General features: G+C 42.1%; 1 long non-coding RNA gene across 1 annotated transcript; it reads right to left on the minus strand.

The window, feature by feature from the left end:
• Positions 1-2,563: 2,563 nt before the first annotated feature.
• On the minus strand, positions 2,564-14,491 carry LOC140846561 (uncharacterized). Its single transcript, XR_012125777.1, has 2 exons — positions 14,215-14,491; positions 2,564-2,797 (listed from the first exon to the last, which is right to left on the minus strand). It is a non-coding gene; the product is annotated as an uncharacterized lncRNA (long non-coding RNA).
• Between the last annotated feature and the right edge of the window lie 423 nt (positions 14,492-14,914).

Consider the following 14,914-nt stretch of genomic DNA (forward strand, 5'->3'; position numbering starts at 1 on the left):
GGCTATTCACAGTCCTTTGAGATCATTTAAACCACTTTTAAGTGTACAATTCAATGGCATTAAGTTCATCCACCCTATGTTGTGCAGCCATCTCCACTGTCTATTTTCAGAATTTTTTCATTATTCCAAACTGAAACTCTGGACCCATTAAGCAATAACTTCCATTCCCTGCCCCCCTTCCAGCTCCTGGCAGCCACTATTCTACTTTCTGTCTCTAGGAGCTTGCCTATTGTAGGTGCCTCATGTAAATGGAATCATACTTGTCCTGTGTTGGCTTATTTCACTTAGCAGAGTGTTTTCAAGGTTCATTCATGTTGCATGTAGCATGTGTCAGAATTTCCTTCCTTTTATAAGGCTGAATATTAATTAGTCCATTGTATGTATATGCCATGTTTTGTTTATCCGTTTATCTGTTGATGGCCAACTGTGATATTTTACAAACACAAATCACATCCTGTCTTTTACCTTAAGGTACTTCCCAGTGCTCTTGGGATAAAGTACAAAATCCCTCTCACCCTGCGTGATGGGTCTCTGCCAACTTCAGCAGCCTGTCCTCTGCCATTTTCTCCATACCTCCTTTATTTGTTTCCTCCAATAAACCTCCCATCTTCCTGATGCAGACCTCTGCACATGCTGTTTCCCTCTGCATCAAACACATTTCTTCCCCCTTCTCTCATCCTACAGTTTGCCTAGCTGGCTCCTACTCAGCCTCCAGATCTCAGCTGGGACTTGTCCTAAGGGACCCTGCCCTGCCCCTTTGAGAAGGCTTTCCCTGACTATAGGTGCCCAAGGCACCTGCAGCCCCCAGAAGGAGCACTAACCACACCTGTAGCGAATTAGTTCAATGTCATCTTTGCTCATATTACCAGCACTCATCTTTTATTTTTCAGACTATTGAGAGAGTTATCCTTCATCAGGGAGTGAAGGGTGGAGAAAAGAAGGCCACTTTGGAAGTATGGAGATAGCAGTGTGCAGGTCCATTCTCTATGGACACCCAGACTGCCTGCTAGAGAATGAAGCCCCTACCCTGGAAGCTACAGGCAGAAGCCCCTCTTGCTACCTCATCCCTAGCATGCCCAACTTTTGGCCTAATATCTCTTTTTGCTACACCCCCTTCACTCATTTCTCTCCTTTCATTGATACCTCTTAGATTTCTACATTTCCTGCCCACTGGTCATTTCCTGTGCAGGATTTGGTGCTCACCTTCAACATGCTGAAATCAACTTTCAAGAAAGTTTCTGTATAGCCTTATCCCAAACTGTGAGCCACAACTCACTGTTTCTGGAAATATATACTGTTTCCTCTCTTAGCCTTCAAAAAGGATTCTAACGCTAGCACAGAGGCAGTTCAATAGTTCAAAAGCAGTCCTTGTCAATAAATATTTATTTACTTTCTACTATCTGGTGGACGTGGTGCTGGGGCCTGGGAGTACAAAAATGAACCAAAATAGTAGTCTTTGTTTTGAGGCAGTTGAGTGATGAAAATGTACACATAAACAGATACTTTCAACCTAATACGATTAAGACTGTGATACCTGGGTCAGGCTTCAAATGAAGGGAAGGCTCCTGGGTGAGAATCACTGCGGTTCCCTTGAAGGATACGTTGATGTGGCCAAGGCAAGGAAAGGTGGGAGGGGCGTCGTGGAGGTGGGGGCGTGCGGCCAGGTAGTGAGCGGCGGGCAGGCCACAAGCGATCTGACATAAGGATGTGAGGAAGCAGCAGGTGGTGAGAGAGAAGACAGAGCTGGGAGGAGCCAGGTCAGAGAGGGCCTTGAAGCTCAGCTGAGGAGCAGGGACTTCATTCCGCGTGGGAATGTGGAGCCACCAAAGAATTTTAAGCAGCATATAACATGGTCAGACCTGAGTTTTAGACAAATCTGGCTAGAGGTGGAATGAACCTTAAAATACACTGTTAAGTGAGAAAAGATGCAGAATGGTATATATAATAGCTGCCATTTCCTCTAATTAAATATTACACAGACAGACATGTGCACATATATATGTACATGTACTTGGAAAAGCATAGACTACCTCTGAAAGGCTAGTCAAGAAGCAGTAGTTGTCTTGGGTAGGATAGTGGGGTGACTGAAGGCAGATGCAAAGATGACATTTTTCATTGGATATATTTTTGTACTTTTTGTTACTTATTAACAATGAATTTAGTCTTGCTTGGGAGCAGACTTTAAAGATGGTGACATGGGGGGGCTCCTGAATCCCTCTTTCATATACAACATTTCATATACAAAATGAACAGCCCTGCATGGAACAAACCCCTCTGCAAGAAACCTAGAAATAACTGAGTGACTCCCGTGCATCAGGTGAATGAGAAAATATCCACATTGAAAAGGATAGGAAAGGCTGAAACACACTCTCACCATAACTGACACTCCTGGCGCAGCACCATGTGATTGGGAGGGAGCCCCAACTCCCAGATTGCCCTTGAGGAGTGGAAGGTTTGGTCCCCCATTGTGTACCCCAACTTTTAAGATTTCTACCTAAGAAACAGGCCTCCAAAACGTCTAGCTCTGAAGGCCGATAGGGTTGCATCCAGAGATCCACAAGAACACAGTAAACAAAGAAGTATTTATTCATAGGCACAGGCGTGTACCTCAGGGCTCAGTGCAGGGGAGCCCGTAGAACCACTCTCCCAGCCTTTCCTTGAATGGGGTCCATTTTCATTCTTTAACATCTACTGCCTGATGGGTTCAGTCTTCCACTTCAGGAGGCATCCAGGGGCTGACTGCAATCCTTCCCAGAGACCAGGGAAGCCATCAGACATCTCCTTTGCCCTTCACCTGCTGGTAATAATCAGTATCTCAAATAAGCATATCTCCCTGGAAGAAGCTTTATACCCACATCTGCACCACAGCTGTTATGGGAACCCCGAGACATGGGCCTCCAGATCACCTGGCTCTGATAGCCAATGGGGCTTCCACTCAGGAGTCCCGCAGGACAATAGCAAACTAAGGAGCAGACCCTAACCAGCCACCCACCTCGGACACAGCACAGGGGAGCAGACAGAAATGCCAATCTCCTAGTCTTTCCCTTACAGGGGTTTATCTCCATACTTTAAAAGCTGCCTGAGGGTCAGGATTCTAACTTAACAATTAGGAGCTGACTGTAATCCTCTCCAGAGATCAGAGAGGCCTACAGACACCTCTCTGGCCCTCCCTGTCTAGTCTACTCCAGGTTGCCAGTATCCCCCTGAAAGGCAATTGTACGCAGGTCTGGCCGTCCAGCTTTTGTGGCTGTCATCTGAGGGATGGATCCCCAGATCACCTGGCTCTAGAGTCAGTGGGGCATGCATTCAGGAGTTGCGATGTGCTAAACAGCAAACAAAGAAGTTCTTAATTGGCTCAGGAGCACACACCCACTGTGGCTTTATACCAGGGCCCAGCAGAGAGGGAACAGGCAAAAATGACCACTTCCTAGCTTCTGTCTAGATGGGATCTAACTACACACACTTTCCAAGACACTACCTGACCATCTGGCTTCCAACCAGCCAGCACCTAGGTGCCGGCTGAGTCCTCCCCTTTGGTACACTGATGGATCTTGGCACAATCCTGACTACTGGGAGCCACTAAGAACAAAAAAGGTGGCTTGGAAAATCACAGAGGTTTGAGAAATAACCAAGAGCTCTGGCTGGGCTGATTGACAAAGTTAATCTCCTATGTAAGACCACTCTTTCAAAACTGGAAGAGGTGGCTGTTTTATTTAATGAACAGAAATTAACTTAGAGAGTCAAGGAAAATGAACAAACAGGAATATGTTCCAAACAAAAGAACAAGATAAAACTCTAGAAACAGATTTTAATGAAACAGATAAGTGATGTACCTGATAGAGAGTTCAAATAATAGTCATAAAGATGCTCACCAAGGTCATAACAATGAATGAACAAAATGTGAATTTTAACAGAGACAGAAAATATAAGAAAGTACCCAAAAGAAACCAGAGCTGAAGAATCCAATAACATAACTGGAAAATTCAATAGAGAAGTTCAACAGTAGGCTAAATCAATTGGAAGAAAGGATGTGCAAAGTAGAAGACAAGGCCGTGGAATTCATCCAATTAGAGGAGCAAAAATAAAAAAAGAATGAAAAACAGTTCATTCAAAAGAATGAAAAAAAAATGAAAAGAGAGGACTTTAGGATATCATAAAGTGAACCAATATATATATTATAGAGTTCCCAAAAGGAGAGAGAGAGAGAGAGAGAGAGAGAGAGAGAGAGAGAGAGAGAGAGAGAGAGAGAGAAAGTAGCAGAAAGTATATTCAAAAGAATAATGGCTGCAAACTTCCCTAACTTGGAGAAAGAAACAGACATCCAGATCCAGAGATCCCAAAAAAGATGACTCCAAAAAGACCCACATCAAGACATATTGTAGTTAAATTGTCAAAAGTTAAAGACAAGGAGACAATTTTAAAAGCAGCAGGAGAAAAACAACTTATATACAAAAAATCCCCTTAAGATCAGCACCATATTTTTCAGCAAAAGCTCTGCAGGCCGGAGTGGAATAATATATTCAAAGTACTGGAAGAAAAAAGCTGCCAGCCAAGAATGCTCTGCCCAGGAAAGGCATCCTTCAGGACTGAAGGAGGGGTAAAGAGTTTTCTAGACAAGCAAAAGCTGAAGGAGTTCATCACCAGTAAACTGGCCTTATAAGAAATGTTAAAGGAAGGATGTTAATTAGTAACAGGAAAACATATATAGGTATAAAATTTAGTGGTAAAGGTAAACATATAGTTAAATTCAGAATACTCCGATGTTTTAATGGTGGTGGGGAAATCACTTATAACTTTAGAATGAAGATTAAAAGAAAATATTACAAATAACTATAACTATAATAAGGGATACCCAATGTAAAAAAGAAGTAAATTGTGATATCAAAAACAAAATGGTGGGGAGAAGTATAAAAATATAGAGCTGTTGTATGAAAAGTTAAGTTGTTATCAGCTTAAAATATACTGTTACAAATAAAAAAATGTTTTATATAAGCCTCATGGTAACTACAAAGCAAAAACTTATAGTAGATACAAAAAGAGAAAGAGAAGGGAATCAAAGTATAACACTTGACGAAAGTCATGAAATCACAAAGGAAAAGAGTAAGAAAGGAACAAAGGAATTACAAACCAACTGTAAATCAATTAGCAAAATGTCAGAGGTAAGCCCATACCTGTCAGTAATTAATTTAAGTGTGAATGGACTAAATTCTACAATAAAAAGGTAGAGAGTGGCTGAATGGATGAAAAACAAGACCATCTATATACTACCAACAAGGGATTCACTTCAGATGTAAGGACATACATGGACTGAAACTGAAGGGATGGAAAAAGATATTCCACTGAAACTGGAATAATTAATATTGTTAAGCTATCTGTACTACCCAAGATGATTTACAGATTCCATGCAATCCCTATCAAAATTTCAATGACATTTTCTCAGCAGTAGCATAAACAATCCTAAGATTTCTATTGAACTAAAGACTCCAAATAGCCAAAGCTTTCTTGAGAAAGAACAAAGCAGGGCATATCACACTTCCTGTTGTGAAACCATATTACAAAGCTACAGTAATCAAAACGGTATGGTATTGGAAAAAAGACAGTCACATAGACCAGGGGAACAGGATAGAGAGCCTAGACAGAAACCCATGCATAAATAGCCAATTCATTTACGACAAAGAGCCAAGAATATATAGTGGGGAAAAGAAAGTCTCTTCAATAAATGGTGCTAGGGAAACAGGATATCCACATGCAAAAGAATGAAAGTGGACCCATTTCTCAAACCATACACAAAATCAACTCAAAATGGATTAAAGACTTAAGCATAAGACCTAAAACCACAAAACTCCTAGAAGAAAGCATAGGAGGTAAGTCCTTAACATTGATCTTGGTAATGAGTATTTTGATTCAACACCAAAAGCAAAAGCAACAAAAGCAAAAATAGACAAGTGGGACGACATCAAACTTTAAACTTCTGCACAGCAAATGGAATCATCAACAAAATGAAAAGGCAGCCTATGGAATGGGAAAAAACATCTTCAAATCATATATCTGATAAGGGGCTAATATCCAAAATGTATAAAGAACTCATACAACTCAATAGCACCAACATCAAAAACAAATAAACAACTACAAAAAATAAAACCCAAACAACCTGATTAAAAAATGTGCAGAGGAACTGAATAGATTTTTCTAAAAAAGCCATACAAATGGCCAACAGGCACATGACAAGGTAATCAACATCACTAATCATCAGGGAAATGCAAATCAAAGTCACAATGAGATGTCACCTCACAACTGTTAGAATGGCCATTATCAAAAGGACAAGAGAAAATGAGCACTGGTGAGCATGTGGGAAAAAAGGGAACCACTGTGCACTGTTGGTGGGAATGTAAATTTGTTCAGCCACTATAGAAAACAGTATGGAGTTTTCTCAAAAAACAAACAAACAAAAAACAAACAAACCCACAAAAACTACCATATGATCCAGCAATCCCACTTCTGGACCTTTGAAGGAAATGGAAATGGAATCTTCAAGAGATATCTGCACCCCTGTGTTCACTGCAGCACTTATTTACAGTAGCCAATTTAAGGAAACAACCTAAATGTCAATGGATAATTGAAGAAGAAGATGTGATATATTACAGATTTTGGAATATTACTTGGCCATGAGAAAGAAGGAAATGCTGTCATTTCCTAAAACATAGATGGACGTGAAGGTGTTATGCTGAGTAAAATAAGTCAGAGACAAATGCTGCGTGATCACACTTACATGTGGAATCTAAATAAGCTGACCTCACAAAACAAGATGAGAACAGTGGTTACCAGAGAAAGGGGGTAGAGAAGTCTAGGCAAGACATCCTGAGGCTCTGATGATGCCAGGTTAGTAGGAGGAAAGGAGAACATGGAAAAGGAGATTGGTTTAAAGAGGGGACAAGAGGAATGACTACTGTTGGCAGAAACCATCTGCCATCAAAATGGGTATGGGAGTGAGAAGCCAAGATGGTGGTGTGAGTAGAGCAGTGAAAATCTCCTCCCAAAACCACACATATTTTTGAAAATACAACAAATACAACTCTTCCTAAAAGAGAGACCAGAAGACACAGGACAACAGCCAGACTACATACACACCTGCGAGAACCCAGCACCTCGCGAAGGGGGTAAGATATAAGTCACGGCCTGGTGGGACCTGAGCGCCCCTCACCCCAGCTCCCGGCGGGAGGAGAGGAGTCGGAAAGGGGAGAGAGAGGGAGCCCAGGACTGCTAAACACCCAGCCCTAGCCATCTGCACCGGACCACAGACACACAGTGTGTGGGGTGCTGGATATTAGGGAAATGGAACAGTAAAACCTGAAAATGGGTCCCCGCAGCCGGCACCACTGGGACAAAAGAAAAGCGAGTGCTCTTTGAAAGTCTTAAAGGGACAGGGACCACATAGCTGGGCAGAAGTGTCTTGGGACACTTAGCCCAGCAGCTGAGAATCCCAGGGAACTCCAGGCGCCCTAACCCTCTGGGAGGCAGTGCAGTGCTGAGGCCCTTCACGGTGATAAACAGCCTCCCACCAGATCCCCCTCTGGCATGGCCCCACCATAGCAGGGGAGCAGCCTGAGACAGGCCACACCCACAACAGCCACCAGGGCCAGGCTTAGAGGTCCTGTCTGCACACAGCTGCCCAGCACAAGCTGCTAGGGGTCACCACTCTCACAGGAGAGGAAGGCCACAAACTAGCAAGAAGGGACATTCTCCCAGCTGACACACACACCAACTCCACACAACTACCTCTATCGCCATGAAAAGGCAGAAGAATTTGATGCAGATCAGACTAACAGAGACAACCTCTGAGAAGGAGCTTGGGGAGATAGACCTAACCAATCGTCCTGAAAAGAATTCAAAATAAAGGTCAGAACCATGCTGATGGAGCTGCAGAGAAAAATACAAGAGCTAACAGACAAAATAGGGAGGGAGACTACAGAAATGAAACAATCTCTGGAAGGATTTATCAGAAGAATGGATGAGATACAAGAGGCCATTGATGGAATAGAAACCAGAGAACAGGAACACATAGAAGCTGATGCAGAGAGAGATAAAAGGATCTCAAGGAATGAAACAATATTAAGAAAACTCTGTGACCAATCCAAAAGGAACAATATCTGCATTAGGGGGGTACCAGAAGAAGAAGAAGAGAGAAAAAGGGATAGAAAGTGTCTTTGAAGAAATAATGGCTGAAAACTTCCCCAAACTGGGGGAGGAAATAGTTGCTCAGACCATGGAAGCACACAGAACTCCCAACAGAAGGGACCCAAGGAGGACAACACCAAGACACATAATAATTAAAATGGCAAAGATCAAGGAGAAGGACAGAGTTTTAAAGGCAGCCAAAGAGAGAAAAAAGGTCACCTATAAAGGAAAACCCATGAGGCTATCATCAGACTTCTCAACAGAAACCTTACAGGCCAGAAGAGAATGGCATAATATATTTAATGCAATGAAACAGAAGGGCCTTGAACCAAGAATACTGTATCCAGCACATCATCATTTAAATATGAAGTAGGGATTAAACAATTCCCAGACAAGCAAAAGTTCAGGGAATTTGCCTCCCACAAACCACTTCAACAGGGTATTTTAGAGGGATTGCTCTAGATGGGAGCACTCCTAAGACTAAACAGACGTCACCAGAGAAAATAAAATCACAGCAAAGAAAGCAGACCAACCAAATACTAACTAAAGGCAAAAAATAAAATCAACTGCCTACAAGAGCAGTCAAAAGAAACACAAAAGAGCACAGAATAAAACACCCAACATATAAAGAATGGAGGAGGAGGAATAAGAAGGGAGAGAAATAAAGAATCATCAGACAGTGTTCATAACAACTCAATAAGTGAGTTAAGTCAGACAGTAAGATACCAAAGAAGCTAAACTTGAACCTTTGGTAATCACGAATCTAAAGCCTGCAATGGCAATAAGTACATATCTTTCAATAATCACCCTAAATGTAAATGGAATGAATGCACCAATCAAGACACAGAGAAGTAGAATGGATAAAAAAAAGCAAGACCCATCTATATGCTGCTTACAAGAGACTCACCTCAAACCCAAAGTCATGCACAGATTAAAAGTCAAGGGATGGAAAAAGGTATTTCATGTACACAGCAGAGAGAAAAAAGCAGGTGTTGCAATACTAGTATCAGACAAAATAGACTCCAGAAAAAAGAAAGTAACAAGAGATAAAGAAGGACACTACATAATGATAAAGGGGTGAATACAACAAGAGGATATAACCATTATAAATATATACGCACCCAATACAGGAGCACCAACATATCTGAAACACATACTAACAGAACTAAAGGAGGAAATAGAATGCAACGCATTCATTTTGGGAGACTTTAACACACCGCTCACTCCAAAGGACAGATACACCAGACAGAAAATAAATAAGGACACAGAGGCACTGAACAACACACTAGAACAGATGGGCCTAATAGACATCTATAGAACTCTACATCCAAAAGTAACAGGATACACATTCTTCTCAAGTGCACATGGAACATTCTTAAGAATAGACCACATACTAGGCCACAAAAAGAGCCTCAGTAAATTACAAAAGATTGAAATCCTACCCACCAACTTTTCAGCCAACAAAGGTATAAAACTAGAAATAAATTGTACAAAGAAAACAAAAAGGCTCACAAACACATGGAGGCTTAACAACATGCTCCTAAATAATCAATGGATCAATGACTAAATTAAAATAGAGATCAAGCAATACATGGAAACAAATGACAACAACAACACAAAGCCCCAACTTCTGTGGGACACAGCAAAAGCAGCCTTAAGAGGAAAGTATATAGCAATCTAGGCATATTTAAATAAGGAAGAACAATCCCAAATGAATAATCCAAAGTCACAGTTATCGAAATTGGAAAAAGAAGAACAAATGAGGCCTAAAGTCAGCAGAAGGAGGGACATAATAAAGATGAGAGAAGAAATAAATAAAATTGAGACAAATAAAACAATAGAAAACAATCAATGAAACCAAGAGCTGGTTCTTTGAAAAAATAAACAAAATAGATAAGCCTCTAGCCAGACTTATTAAGAGAAAAAGAGAATCAACACACATAAACAGAATCAGAAACGAGAAAGGAAAGATCATGATGGACCTCACAGAAATACAAAGAATTATTAGAGACTATTATAAAAACCTATATGCTAGCAAGCTGGAAAACCTAGAAGAAATGGACAACTTCCTAGAAAAATACAACCTTCCAAGACTGACCCAGAAAGAGACAGAAAATCAAAACAGACCAATTACCAGCAACGAAATTGAAGTGGTAATCAAACTACCAAAAACAAAACACCTGGGCCTGATGGATTTACCTTGGAATTTTATCAGACATACAGAGAAGACATAATACCCATTCTCCTTAAAGTTTTCCAAAAAATAGAAGAGGAGGGAATACTTCCAACCTCATTCTATGAAGCCAACATCACCCTAATACCAAAACCAGGCAAAGACCCCACCAAAAATGAAAACTACAGACCAATATCCCTGATGAACATAGGTGCAAAAATACTCAACAAAATATTAGCGAACTGAATTCTAAAATACATCAAAAGGATCATACACCATGACCAAGTGGGATTCATCCCAGGGATGCAAGGATGGTACAACATTTGAAAATCCATGAACATCATCCACCACATCAGCAAAAAGAAGGACAAAAACCACCTTATCATTTCCATAGATGCTGAAAAAGCATTCAACAAAATTCACCATCCATTAATGATGAAACCTCTCAGCAAAATGGGTTAGAGGGCAAGTACCTCAACATAATAAAGGGCATATATGATAAACCCACAGCCAACATCATATTGAACAGTAAGAAGCTGAAAGCTTTACCTCTGAAATCGGAAACAAGACCGGGATGCCCATTCTCCCCATTGTTATTCAACATAGTACTAGAGGTTCTAGCCATGGGATGAGACAAAACAAAGAAATACAACCAATCCAAATTGGTAAAGAAGAAGTTAAACTGTCACTATTTGCAGATGACATAACATTGTACATAAAAAACCCTAAAGAGTCCACTCCAAAACTATTAGAACTTATATTGGAATTCAGCAAAGTTGCAGGATACAAACTTAATACACAGAAATCTGTGGGTTTTCTATACACTAACAATGAACTAATAGAAAGACAAATCAGGAAAATAATTCCATTCATAATTGCATCAAAAGAATAAAATACCTAGGAATGAACCTAACCAAGGAAGTGAAAGACCTATATCCTGAAAACTATAAGACACTCTTAAGGGAAATTAAAGAGGACACTAACAAATGGAAACTCATCCCATACTCTTGGCTAGGAAAAATTAATGTTGTCAAAATGGCCATCCTGCTCAAAGCGATATACAGATTGGATGCAATCCCTATCAAATTACCAACAGCATTCTTCAATGAACTGGAACAAATTGTTCAAAAATTCATATGGAAACACCAAACACCCTGAATAGCCAAAGTAACCCCGAGAAGGAAGAATAAAGTAGGCAGTGTCTTGCTCCCCAACTTCAAGCTCTACTACAAAGCCACAGTAATCAAGACAATTTGGTACTGGCACAAGAACAGACCCACAGACCAGTGGAAAAGAATAGAGACACCAGACATTAATGCAAACATATATGGTCAATTAATATATGATAAAGGAGTCATGGACATACAATGAGGAAATGACAGTCTCTTCAATAGTTGGTGCTGGCAAAACTGGACAGCTACATGTAAGAGAATGAAACTGGATCACTGTCTAATCCCATACACAAAAGCAAATTCGAAATGGATCAAAGACCTGAATGTAAGTCATGAAACCATAAAACTCTTAGAAAAAACATAGGCAAAAATCTCTTGGACATAAACATGAGCGACTTCTTCATGAATATATCTCCCCGGGCAAGGGAAACAAAAGCAAAAATGAACAAATGGGACTATATCAAGCTGAAAAGCTTCTGTACAGCAAAGGCTACCACCAATGGAACAAAAAGGCATCCTACAGTATGGGAGAATATATTCATAAATGACAGATCCAATAAAGGGTTGACATCCATAATATATAAAGAGCTCACACACCTCAACAAACAAAAAGCAAACAATCCAATTGAAAAATGGGTATAGGAGCTGAACAGACAGTTCTCCAAGGAAGAAATTCAGATGGCCAGCAGACACATGAAAAGATGCTCCACATCGCTAGTCATCAGAGAAATGCAAATTAAAACCACAATGAGGTATCACCTCACACCAGTAAGGATGGCCACCATCCAAAAGAGAAACAACAACAAATGTTGGTGAGGATGTGGAGAAAGGGGAACCCTCCTACACTGCTGGTGAGAATGTAAATTAGTTCAACCATTGTGGAAAGCAATATGGAGGTTCCTCAAAAAGCTCAAAATAGAAATACCATTAACCCAGGAATTCTACTTCTAGGAATTTACCCTAAGAATGCAGCAGCCCAGTTTGAAAAAGACAGATGCACCCCTATGTTTATCGCAGCACTATTTACAATAGACAAGATATGGAAGCAACCTAAGTGTCCATCAGTAGATGAATGGATAGAGAAGAGGTGGTACATATACACAATGGAATATTATTCAGTCATAAGAAGAAAACAAATCCTACCATTTGCAACAACATGGATGGAGCTAGAGGGTATTATGCTCAGTGAAATAAGCCAGGTGGAGAAAGACAAGTACCAAATGATTTCCCTCATTTGTGGGGTATAAGAACAAAGAGAAAACTGAAGGAACAAAACAGCAGCACAGTCACAGAACCCAAGAATGGACTAACAGTTACCAAAGGGAAAGGGACTGGGGAGGACTGGTGGGAAGGGAGGGATAAGGGGGTGGGATGAAGAAAGGGGGCCTTATGATTAGCATGTAATTGTTGGGGGGGGCACGGGGAGGGCTGTGCAACACAGAGAAGACAAGTAGTGATTCTACAGTATCTTACTATGCTGATTGACAGTGACTGTAATGGGGTATATGTGGGGATTTGGTGAAGGGGGTTCTCTAGTAAACATAATGGTCTTCATGTAATTGTAGATTAATGATACCAAAAAGAAAAATCTGTGGAGAAGGGAGAAAATACAAAAAAAAAAAAATCAACCATCTTACTTCCTAACCATACTTTGTAGGACCACGTTTCCTGTTGACTGCCCAGTGTATGAAGCTAGTGAAGAGTATCTTGAGGAAAGCTGAGTGGCTGGGGGCAGACCAGGGTCCTCACTGCTGCTGCTTTGGGTGACTGACAAGGGCCTCAATAGTGGTACAGATTCACAGGAACAGTAGAGCAGTGGCCAGGGCTTTGGGGAAAGCTTCCTCCTGGGGGCTGGAGCGACCTGAGTGTGGGTCTGTGTTAAGTCTGGTCACAGCAGGGAGCTTTTCAGATGGGGAAGGTGTGGCATTAGTGGGAGACAGGCAGCGGGAGCTCACGAGTTCATATTGAAGAGGGATTAAGGACATAGACTGTGAAACTTGGAGGTGGTATGGAAAGGCCGGTTGTGTCGTCGTGTCTGTGTATAAACGGACAGAGCCACATACGCTTTCTGAAAAAAAAATTCAAACTATCCAACATCAGGTGCAGAAGTTATTGGGTTGTTTAAAATGTTGGCTTTTCTTTCAGTAGATGTCCGTGTGTGTGTGTGTGTGTGTGTGTGTGTGTGTGTGTGTGTGTGCGCGCGCGCGCGCACTCAGGGGTGGATGGGGGCACGTGTGCGGCGGGCAGAGGATGATGTGGGTGCGAGCTGTCCAGAAGTGGAGTGAGAGGTGGTTTGTTATCTAACTGGGGCTGAGGGTCGCGAAGAGTTTGCTTTGATGGGCTTTCAGACATGCCAATAGCAACTACAGCCTCACCTACGGTCCAGATGGCACAGGCGCGCCCTCTCTCCCAGTCTCCCCCTCATTCTCTCTTCCCCAGGCAGCTGTGCAAAGCCACGTGACTCTGAAAGCACAGCACTGAAAGCCTCCCACTGTGCCAGGAGAAGCAGCAGAGAGACAAAGGCCAAAGCCTGGCCAGAGCCAGGGCAGGGGCCCCCCAGCCCTGCAGCGGCGCAGGAAGGAACCCCGGAGGTGAACATACTGCCCTGCCCTCCTCACCCTCTCCACTCCGCCCCGCAGCTCAGGAGGCCAGTGCCGTTCCTGTCGTCCCGGAGGGACTGAGGGCTGCTCTTACCGACAGGCTGAATTCCAGGAGAGCTCACGCTTTGGGGAGACGGGGGACAGGAAGCCCTTTCGGGGGGTGAAGCCTGGAAGGTGAATAAGGCCACATGACTTGACCTCAGGACTAGCCCAGAACACTCTCAGATGCAGGGCGGGCCCAGGGCTGAATATCCCAGCCTGGTGTGGCCCCTTTCTGCACGCGATGCTCTTCCACGCTTGGCTGGGAGGTCTGGCTGGGAGGACTCCAGGGCAAGCAGCACCAAGCCCCTCCCCGCCCCCTCTCCTCTTACTTCTCCAGACTCACCCGCTGCACACCCTTTACTTCCTTCTGAAGTTTCGGTTCTACCCCAGGTTCTAGATCCAACAGATCCACAGCTCACTCCCTGTGGAATGTAAATCAGTCGTTTTGACTTTCCTGGGCTTGATTTTGTAACAACACTCACTTCCACCTCCCCTTTCTCTTAAGGATAAAATGGGGTTAAAAAAGTGGCTAATGAAAAATACAAAAACAAAGCACTATAAAAATATTATTACATAAATAAAGGGACAGATGTCACACATCCTGCTGTTGTGTGTGAAAAGAACAGTTAACTTTTAAAAATACTGGCAGTATTCAATTTATTTTTCAGGTGGCAGACTGAGCTTTTATCTCTTTTAAGACATCACTTGCCAGCCTTTGCTACTTGTCAGGTGCCACCAACACCCCCAAAGAG

Source organism: Manis javanica, chromosome 15 (genome assembly GCF_040802235.1).
Source record: "Manis javanica isolate MJ-LG chromosome 15, MJ_LKY, whole genome shotgun sequence".
Lineage (NCBI taxonomy): Eukaryota > Metazoa > Chordata > Mammalia > Pholidota > Manidae > Manis > Manis javanica.